The sequence below is a fragment of the Manis pentadactyla genome, chromosome 19 (genome assembly GCF_030020395.1).
Source record: "Manis pentadactyla isolate mManPen7 chromosome 19, mManPen7.hap1, whole genome shotgun sequence".
Taxonomy (NCBI): Eukaryota; Metazoa; Chordata; class Mammalia; order Pholidota; family Manidae; genus Manis; species Manis pentadactyla.
Genome location: NC_080037.1, coordinates 3866237 through 3874366, shown reverse-complemented (window position 1 = coordinate 3874366; position 8130 = coordinate 3866237). Strand labels below are relative to the sequence as shown.

At 55.3% G+C, this 8130-nt stretch overlaps 1 long non-coding RNA gene across 1 annotated transcript; it reads left to right on the top strand.

The window, feature by feature from the left end:
• The first annotated feature begins 2689 nt into the window (after positions 1-2689).
• On the top strand, positions 2690-6877 carry LOC118930856 (uncharacterized). The gene is made up of 2 exons (XR_005032193.2): positions 2690-2876; positions 4087-6877. It is a non-coding gene; the product is annotated as an uncharacterized LOC118930856 (long non-coding RNA).
• Positions 6878-8130: the final 1253 nt, after the last annotated feature.

Sequence of the window (8130 nt, the reverse complement as noted above, 5' to 3'; positions counted from 1 at the left end):
AAATACTAGTACTTGTTTAACCCAGGCCACAGCACTCATTGGGCTTGAGAGTCTTCCTGCATTTGCGCCGACCCCACCCCACTAAGTCGGGCGGGTTCCATCAGGCAAGGGTTCCAGGTGGGGAAACTGAGGCAGGGGTGGGCTGTGGATGTGCCATGGCGGGCTGAGCCCCATGCGGCCCCTGTGGCCCCCTGCCTCCCAGACAAGCCCAGGAGCTTCTCCTGCCAAACCGCAGGCAGGGACCGGCCGGGGCGAGGGTGGGGGTGCTGGGAACTGCTGGCTGTTGCTTTTTCTGAATTAAAAGAAAACAGGAGAACAGAGCGAGGGAGGGGGCAAAGTTCACGGAGGAATCTGGCGAGTCACCCTGGGCAGACGCCTGGGCCGCGGCCAGGGCTCTCCTGGAAGGGGCGAGGCCGCCGGGTGGGTGAGGAGCGCCGGGTGAGTGTGCACGCGGATGACGGATGGCCGGCCTGGAATCGGGCCACACCGCAGATGTGCTCCCGGTACGCCGGGCAGCCGAGGGCCCGGGAGGGCGGGGGCCGCGCGGCGCTGACGGCAGCTCCGCTGGCTGCGGCCCCGAAGCCCGGCCGCGAGCCCGCCGGGGCCCCTGCGCCCCCTGCGCCCGGCCGGGCCCTCCCCGGAGGCCCGGAGCGCGCGGCGCCTCCCGCGGCCCCCCGCCCCTTCCCTCCGCGGCCCCCCGGCCCCAGTCATCGACCCGCGCAGCTGCCAGAACCGCGTTTCCGCCCCCTGGTTTTGATCATGCAACATCCCCACTTGGAAGACCGGAGTGCGTCCCAGCGGCCTTGTACGTCACATCTCAGTTTCCAACCCTGAGCATCACCGCCCTCCCCCACGGCCCCCCATCTCGCCAGCCCCACTCCAGCAGCCTTCTCCCCAACCGTCACAAGGCAAAACGTCTGCTCAGATCCTGCAAAGGTTAATAGCCACTCCACCACTTAGTCATTCCGCAAGTATTTCTTGAGCATCTACACAGTGCCAGGAACGGAACTACGGGCTGTGGACACAATGCACAACAACCTCGCAGCGTGGACAGTCAAGTGAGGAAAATGCCTGAACAAAAGGTGAAACTTCCTTGCTCCGAAGTGCCCCTGAAACAGCATGGTTCATATTTAAACCTGAGCACAGCCAGGCAAAACGAACCAATAAACAGACCACGCACACGTGGGACCAAAGCGAAAAGCACCCCAGCATGGCTGTCCCTGCACAGCTGAGTGTCTAGATAGAGGGAACCCCTTCCTTCCTCCTACCTTTAGGTAGCTTCCAAAATTTCAGTCCTCATCAAGTATTAATTTTATAATAAAAAGCAAACTGTTTTGTGATATGCCTTACCTTTGTCTGATTTTAAAAGCCACGCTTTTAAAAATGTTAAGAAAATTTTAAGACTCCAGAAAACATAAATAAGGAAATCATCCACAACTCCAATCAGAATACAAAACAAAACAAATACCAACATTCATTTTATTAGCACCTACCCCTCCAAAGGTGGTGATCTGGCAGTTTGCCAGCCCTCTTTCATTCCCACCAGGGTTACTGGTCCCTCTCCTAAACTGTCCCCCTCCTGGGTGGAGCGTTCCTAGATGGCCCTGTACGGCTTACCCGGGGAACCTCTCTCTGAGACCCTGTCTCCTGAACGCTGCCAGGGCTTCTTCACTTCGGGCTGCTCCCGACTTCTGCAGCCCTGTGCTCCCACCACCTCCTCCGTCAGACTGTAAATTTCCGAAGGCGAACACCAAAGCCAAGCCATGAAAATTAAATCGCTTTTAGTTCTTTAATGAACCGCTTGCTATTTTGGAAGACAGTGAATTGTCTACGGTCAGAAGTATTCAGGAAGGTCTGAGACGTGAAAATACCGCACTTAAAGATGCCACTTTACAGGTGACAAAATTGGGGCCCCCGCAGGAGCTGTGCCCTTCCAAAGGTCACACAGAAGTAATAGGGCCCTCTCTGTTCTAGTCCCCATCACCCCGCATCCCTCCGGCCCTTGGGCCACCTCCCACCAGCTTGCATGTTTTATTGTTCACGCTCTCTCAATTTGAAAAATCTTGCCCTTGACTCTTGCTTTCGTGCAGCCTGCTGCCCTGCTATCTGTCCAGATCGGTTCTGCGTTTGGACAGCGCACTCCCACCCGCCACCCTTCCTTGAACCGGAGGAGATAACAGAATCCGTGCCCACCCCGACATTCCTGCACATCCCAGACATGAAAGCAGTTGTGACATGCAGAATCCTCCTCGATTTATTTCTTTTTACCTTGCATCCCTTCCACTTTGATGTCAGGAGAATATTTGAAAGAAAGAATTTAACTTGACCTACTTACTACCCTGGAACGCCAAGAAAAACAATTCCCAGGGCACTGGAGTGCTGGGAGCAGTGGATGGGGCTGGGCTGGGCAAGAATGGGTTTGTTTCTAAACTCCTGTCCTGCCTCAGGGCTGATCAGCAGGACCTTTTGCTGGAAGCTTCCGGAGCTCCCCACTCATGGAGTCCCAGGATCCCGTAATACATTCCAAAGAGGGAGAGGCTCTTGTCTTCCCTCTGATCTCTTGGGCTCTTTCCAGGGCTGTGTAAGAGCTCTAGAAACTTCCCAGAAATGAAGTAGATTCAAAAACACTGAGACTTGAATGGATGGCGGGGGCAGGGGGCGGGGGGAGCAGGGTGGGAAGGACCAGAAGGAGGCTCTGACATCTCCCCAGGCAGGCTCCCGTGATGCTAAGCCACCTCAGGGAGATGCTGCGGGTCATCACAGAGCTCCAAGCTGTCCTGCCCAGAGCTCCCAAGCCTGCGAAGACCAGCATCTCCCAGCTCCAGAGATCATGACAACTGTGTGCCTCCGTACGGCAGAGTGGTGTCGCAGATGAGGTAAGCCAGTGTGGGCTTCGGGAGGGGCTATATTTTGGTGCATCAGACCTTGACCCTTAACCATGGACAAGAAGACCCATCTTGATGTGGCCCTTCATCCCCTGCCCCTCCTCCTCCTGCACACCAGGTCATCATGTCCCTGTCACAAGTTTGCTGCTCCTCAACCAGCCAAGCCACTTCCTGCCTCAGGGCCTTTACACCTGCTCCTACCCAATTGGTATGGCATGCTGAGCTGAGCACCCCGAGTATGTAGCAACTGCCTAAAACCTGATGGCCTGTACCCACCATGCCTGTGGGCACTGCTGCTCACACACACACACACACACACACATGCGCGTCCTCTGCATGGAATACTCTGTCGCGTCTCAGCATTACTGGTACCTTCTCTGCATTCACCCCTCTGGCCCCTCGTCTCCTCTTCAGAAAAGTCTCCCCCACCAACACCAACTCTGTGTGAAATAGCAGCCCGCCTCCCACACACATCATCCTCTCTTTACCTTGCATTATTTTCCTCCTCACAAACTCCACCTAAAACAAGATTCTTTACCTATGGTTTCCTTGTTTTCCTGTTCCTTCCCCAGAACGTAAACTCCATGAGAGCGGAGGATCACCTGTCTCACTGCCAAATCCTGAAACCTAGAACAAAAGCTGACTCCGAGCAGGATGGAGTATAATGTGCATCTGTGATCAGTCCCAAAGAGAATCTCCAGGTTTCTTTTTGATGCCTAGGGAAGAACTTTATGTAAGCTGAGAAAGACTTGGGAGCTAAATCTCTCCCCTCTTCCCCCTCAGCTCTTTGCCTTTATTTTAATGGACCAGTAGACTTGCTGCCTGAGTCGCTTCTGCATAAGGGGGACACCCCAAAGCCCAGGGCTCAGGGCTCCCCTAGTGAGAACGGTATAAATTCTTCTGGGGGAGGGTGGCTGAAAGAGGAAATCTTTGCAAATGACTGCTCAGGGGCCCGTCATGTAAACTTACACCCCAAGTCAAGAGCCTGCCTTGAACAATGATGTATCTTCTGTAAGTCAGACCTCAAATTCCATTGTTTATAGAGGAGGTACTATTGCTGACAAGCATAAGCCATTTAGAAATATGACAGGAGTTAGGACCCTGGAAGAAGGAACAATCCTTGAACTGGAAGGCCTGATGGTGGAATTTCATTCCATTTGCTCAGACATTTCTGTAACCCATGGGAAATGTTCCTTTTCAGTATCTGACTAGAGGAGAGGAAGTGGCTCAGAAGGAAGGAGAATCCGAGCAACAGGCGACTCCCCCGGCAGCCCGGAGACGCAGCAGTGAGCCCCGGCCCCAGCAGGGAGTGCAGAGGCTCCCGGCCCAGGGTGCTGATGGCTCCTTCTGCCCCGGGGTTAACGGATGCTTACAGACGGCCGTGGACCTTACCAGTGCTCACCACCGGTCCTGAGTCGAGTTCACATTCCTCAAAGCTAGATGTGTTCTTGCAACTTGCCTTGGCCAGTGAGCTGTGAATGGAGTGATGTGCACCCTCCTTGGGGAGAGCGCTTTGCAGCCGCCATGTGACTCACCCTGTTTTCTTTCCCCGCCCCTGAGATCCCTGAACCTGATGTTGAGGGGGTGGCCCTGGAGACTCTGCCACCATGGGTCCCAGAGGGCCTGTGACCCGCAGAGCCCCCTGCCCTCCCCAGAGCCTGCAGCCTGTGGGAGAAGCAAGGCTGTGCTCTGTGCACTGAGATTCTGAAGTTTGTCACAGAGGCAAACCTGCCCTGTCCTGATGGGCATCACGCACCTAAAGGACAGGCGCCGACACACGCACTGATGCCCGTGGCCACCACAGCCCGTGAGCCTCATTTATGCTGCGGGAACTGAAGCCCGGCACGGGCTTCAGAGCTCAGATTCAAAAGCCGATTCCAAAACGGATTCGCCTGCTTCCAGAGTGGATTTCCTCTCCACTGTGTTTGATGCCTCCTGTGCTGGGAGATACTCAACTTCTATGGTTCTCCAGACCCTACGGGGCTCAGAGCCCTTGTTCTGGAACCATGGCCTACAGTTTAATTGGTTGTGGTCTGTGGCCTCATGGGCGTTATGATATAATGAGGGAATCAGAGAGACAAGTAAACATTTTTTCACTCTAAAAAGTAGATTAAGGAGCAGGCATAGCATGAACACGTGGCAGAGCAGTGCAGTGTGGCTGAGCGGGACCAGGAAGGCCGGGGGTGCTGCATGGGTGTGCGGGCCTCGCAGCCTCGCCGCCACGGGGTGATGTCAGATTGTACGGGGTGCTAAAGACTTGGTCCCGGGGCTGGCTCACAGCCTTGGTGAGTCACCTTTCTGGGCCGACCGCCCAGATGTGGAATAAGCATCTTGGATTTCAACCCTGCTTGCACACGAGCATCTCTCCTGGGAGCTTTAAAAAGACAAATATCCAGCCACCCTCAAAGATAATGATTCAGGGAACCAGGGCCCGCAACACAGGCCTCCAAAGACCTCCAAGACTTTAAAAAGGAAGGTGATGATGCATGGACAGCCCTGGATTTCAGCGCCCCCCCCCAGCACTGCTGGGGTCCGTTTTTGTCCAGGGTGCTTAGCCATTTCCAGGGTCCACCACAGACCTCTGGGACAAGGTATCTCAGGCCTCTGCCGAGTTCTAGCAGCCACTCAGAGTCAGAGGCTCCGGATGGACCGTGGGGCTCCGAGGGGTCCCAAACCCACTTCTCAATCGACGCCATGGGGTATAAGGCCTCCCTCTCTGGGTCCAAAGAGTAGTGGGGTGGGGAGGTTTGTGAGCAGAAGGCTTCCTGGAGACAGTGCCTAAACTTACACAGAGGCAGGGCGTCTAGGTCAGAGAGGCTTCGGGGTGCAGAGGACCCCCGTGGTCCTGCCCCAGCCTTGCTCCCACTCACATCCATCCTCCAGGCAGCTCTCTCCTGGCTTCTGCAGCACTAGCCCGTCCACCTCTCACTCAGGCTCTGCTCCAGGACCTCCGGCCCTTGCACTGTCCTCCTGGCACCGTGGTGTTAGCTGTGGGCTTGCTTGGAGAAACCGCAGCAATGGCAGAGAGGCAGCAAGGAAGACCTCCCATTCCCCCAGCCTCCTGGCAGAGTTCCTGGTGGCCTCCTGGCTGGTGCCACGGCCGGGCTTCAGGAACTTGCTGTCCCCGGTGCCAGACTCCAGAGCAGAGGGCAGGGCGCGTGGCTGCTTTCGTGTATGAGCCCCTTCCGCTCCTAGGAGCCTAGTGGAGTCAGGCTGCCGATTAGCCGTCCAGGGAAGGCGGCCAGAGGCTAACACACACCTGGTCATCAGCACAGGCGGCTGCTCAGTGTGGTGGAGGGGAGGCCTCACTCACCCGGCTCCCACGCCCCTCTCCGTGGATCCAGAGCTGTGTGGGGAACACCCAGGGAAGTGCGGGGTGTGGCCCCTCTTGCCTGAAAGTACTTGGGGCCTCCGTTGGCTGCCTCTGCCCCCTTGTGAGCGTAGCAGCCTCATGCGGCCCCCAGCAGCTGTACGTGCACAACGCTGGGGAGGTTCAGGGTCCACTCGCGGTCCTGGTGCACAAGCCGTGCCTGTGCCTTGGCCACTGCCCCCGTGGTGCATCCAAGAAACACAGAGGGAGCCCACGGCCCAGATAACTCACTCGTCTGCCTGCCACAGTGCCCACCACAGTCTGCCTTCATCCTCCCATTTCGTGTCTACACCTTGCCAACTTCCCAAAAGGACTTGAACACAACAAATGACAGTGTGTGCCACCAAGCTATCAAAAGAAAAGGCCAAGGAACAGGTACTGAGAAAGGCTGGGTGAATGAAGGTGAAGAACAAAAAGAATGATTGCTTCAGAAAACCAAGTGCCAGGTGTTTCTGCAACCTGGCACAGACCTTCGCCCCGAGCATCCCGGCAGCCAACATGAAAACAGGAACTGGGTTATATTACCGCACCCTTAGTTGTCTGTAAGAGAAAGTATATCAGGTGGTGTAGAAAGGCAAACATTTCCTGGCTCTGTAGGGATGAGAATACTGTATGTTAAAGATCTTTGTATAAATATCACTGAACAATAAAATAGACAAGATCTCCAAAACTAGTTTCACCAAACAACCCTGTCTAGAAAGAATAGTGATAAATTATCACTTTGTGGTGATAGCACTGTAGGAAGCTAGAGTAATATATTTTAAGGATTATAGTTCGTGGTGATTGGGCTGGATATTTATTATTATAGATAAATATTTATGGCTTCTTTGGGGACTGGAGTGGCTTCTATGGGGTCCAGCCAAGGATGGTGATCTGGGTTTCAGATTGCACAAGGCCCCAGAAACACACCCACAGTCTCCGTGGTCACCTGGGACGACTGCCCTCGCCTGCCAATTCGGCTCTAATTCTTTTGTGCGTCTCCCCTTTTCCCTGCCAGTATCCAACTTCGGACCCTTGCCTCCTCCAATAGGATCTCGAGTGGTTCTCCCACCCTGGCCTCTCCTGCCCTGACAAATCCTATGCGGTTCCGCCTAGATGATGGTCCCCAAGTCACAGCTCTCCGCCTGCCAACCCTACACTAAGGCACAAAACAAAATCCCCAAGTGTTCCTGTTGCAGACTGGGCTGTCCGGAAACAGACTTAAATGGGAGAACTGCACACAGGTGTCCTGGGGAGGATCTGAGGAGACAGGCCAGGAAGGCAGGATAGGCCAGAGGGAGAAGCTGGCCCACCCGTCTTGGGAACCGAGGCCTCGCTGATCTTTTGGGAGCGCTGGAGCAGGGAGGGCTCTGCAGAGCAGTCCCAAACTGAGGCCGGGTCCAGACGGCAGCCCTCTGGAAGGGGGCATAGCCTTGGGCAAGGCAGCTCCCTAGGGCCCAAGGCAATGATGCCCAGTGAGGGAGCCCGCCCGGAGCCATCAGCAGCCGATCCTCCCTGCAACTGGGGGGTGGCCATGTGGACCTGCCAACGGCTCCAGGCAGGAGCCCAGCCTCCACGTGGTTCCCTCCCTCATGGGGACGCTCGTGCCCGCACCAACTCAGCCATAAAGCCCACCCTTCCCTTTTTTTCTTTTTCTTCTTGCAGTAAAATATGTAAACATAAAATTTGCCGCTGTAACCTTCTTTAAGTAACTTCATTTTTTAGAGCAGTTTTGGATTCACAGCAAAAGTGAGAGGGTTACAGATTCCCCATACACCTCCCACGTGCCCCCCACACACAGCCTCCCCCCATCGCCTGCATCCCCCACCAGATGGCGCATTTATTCCGATGCATGAGCGCACACTGACCTCATTACGGGTCCATTACGTGTCCCAG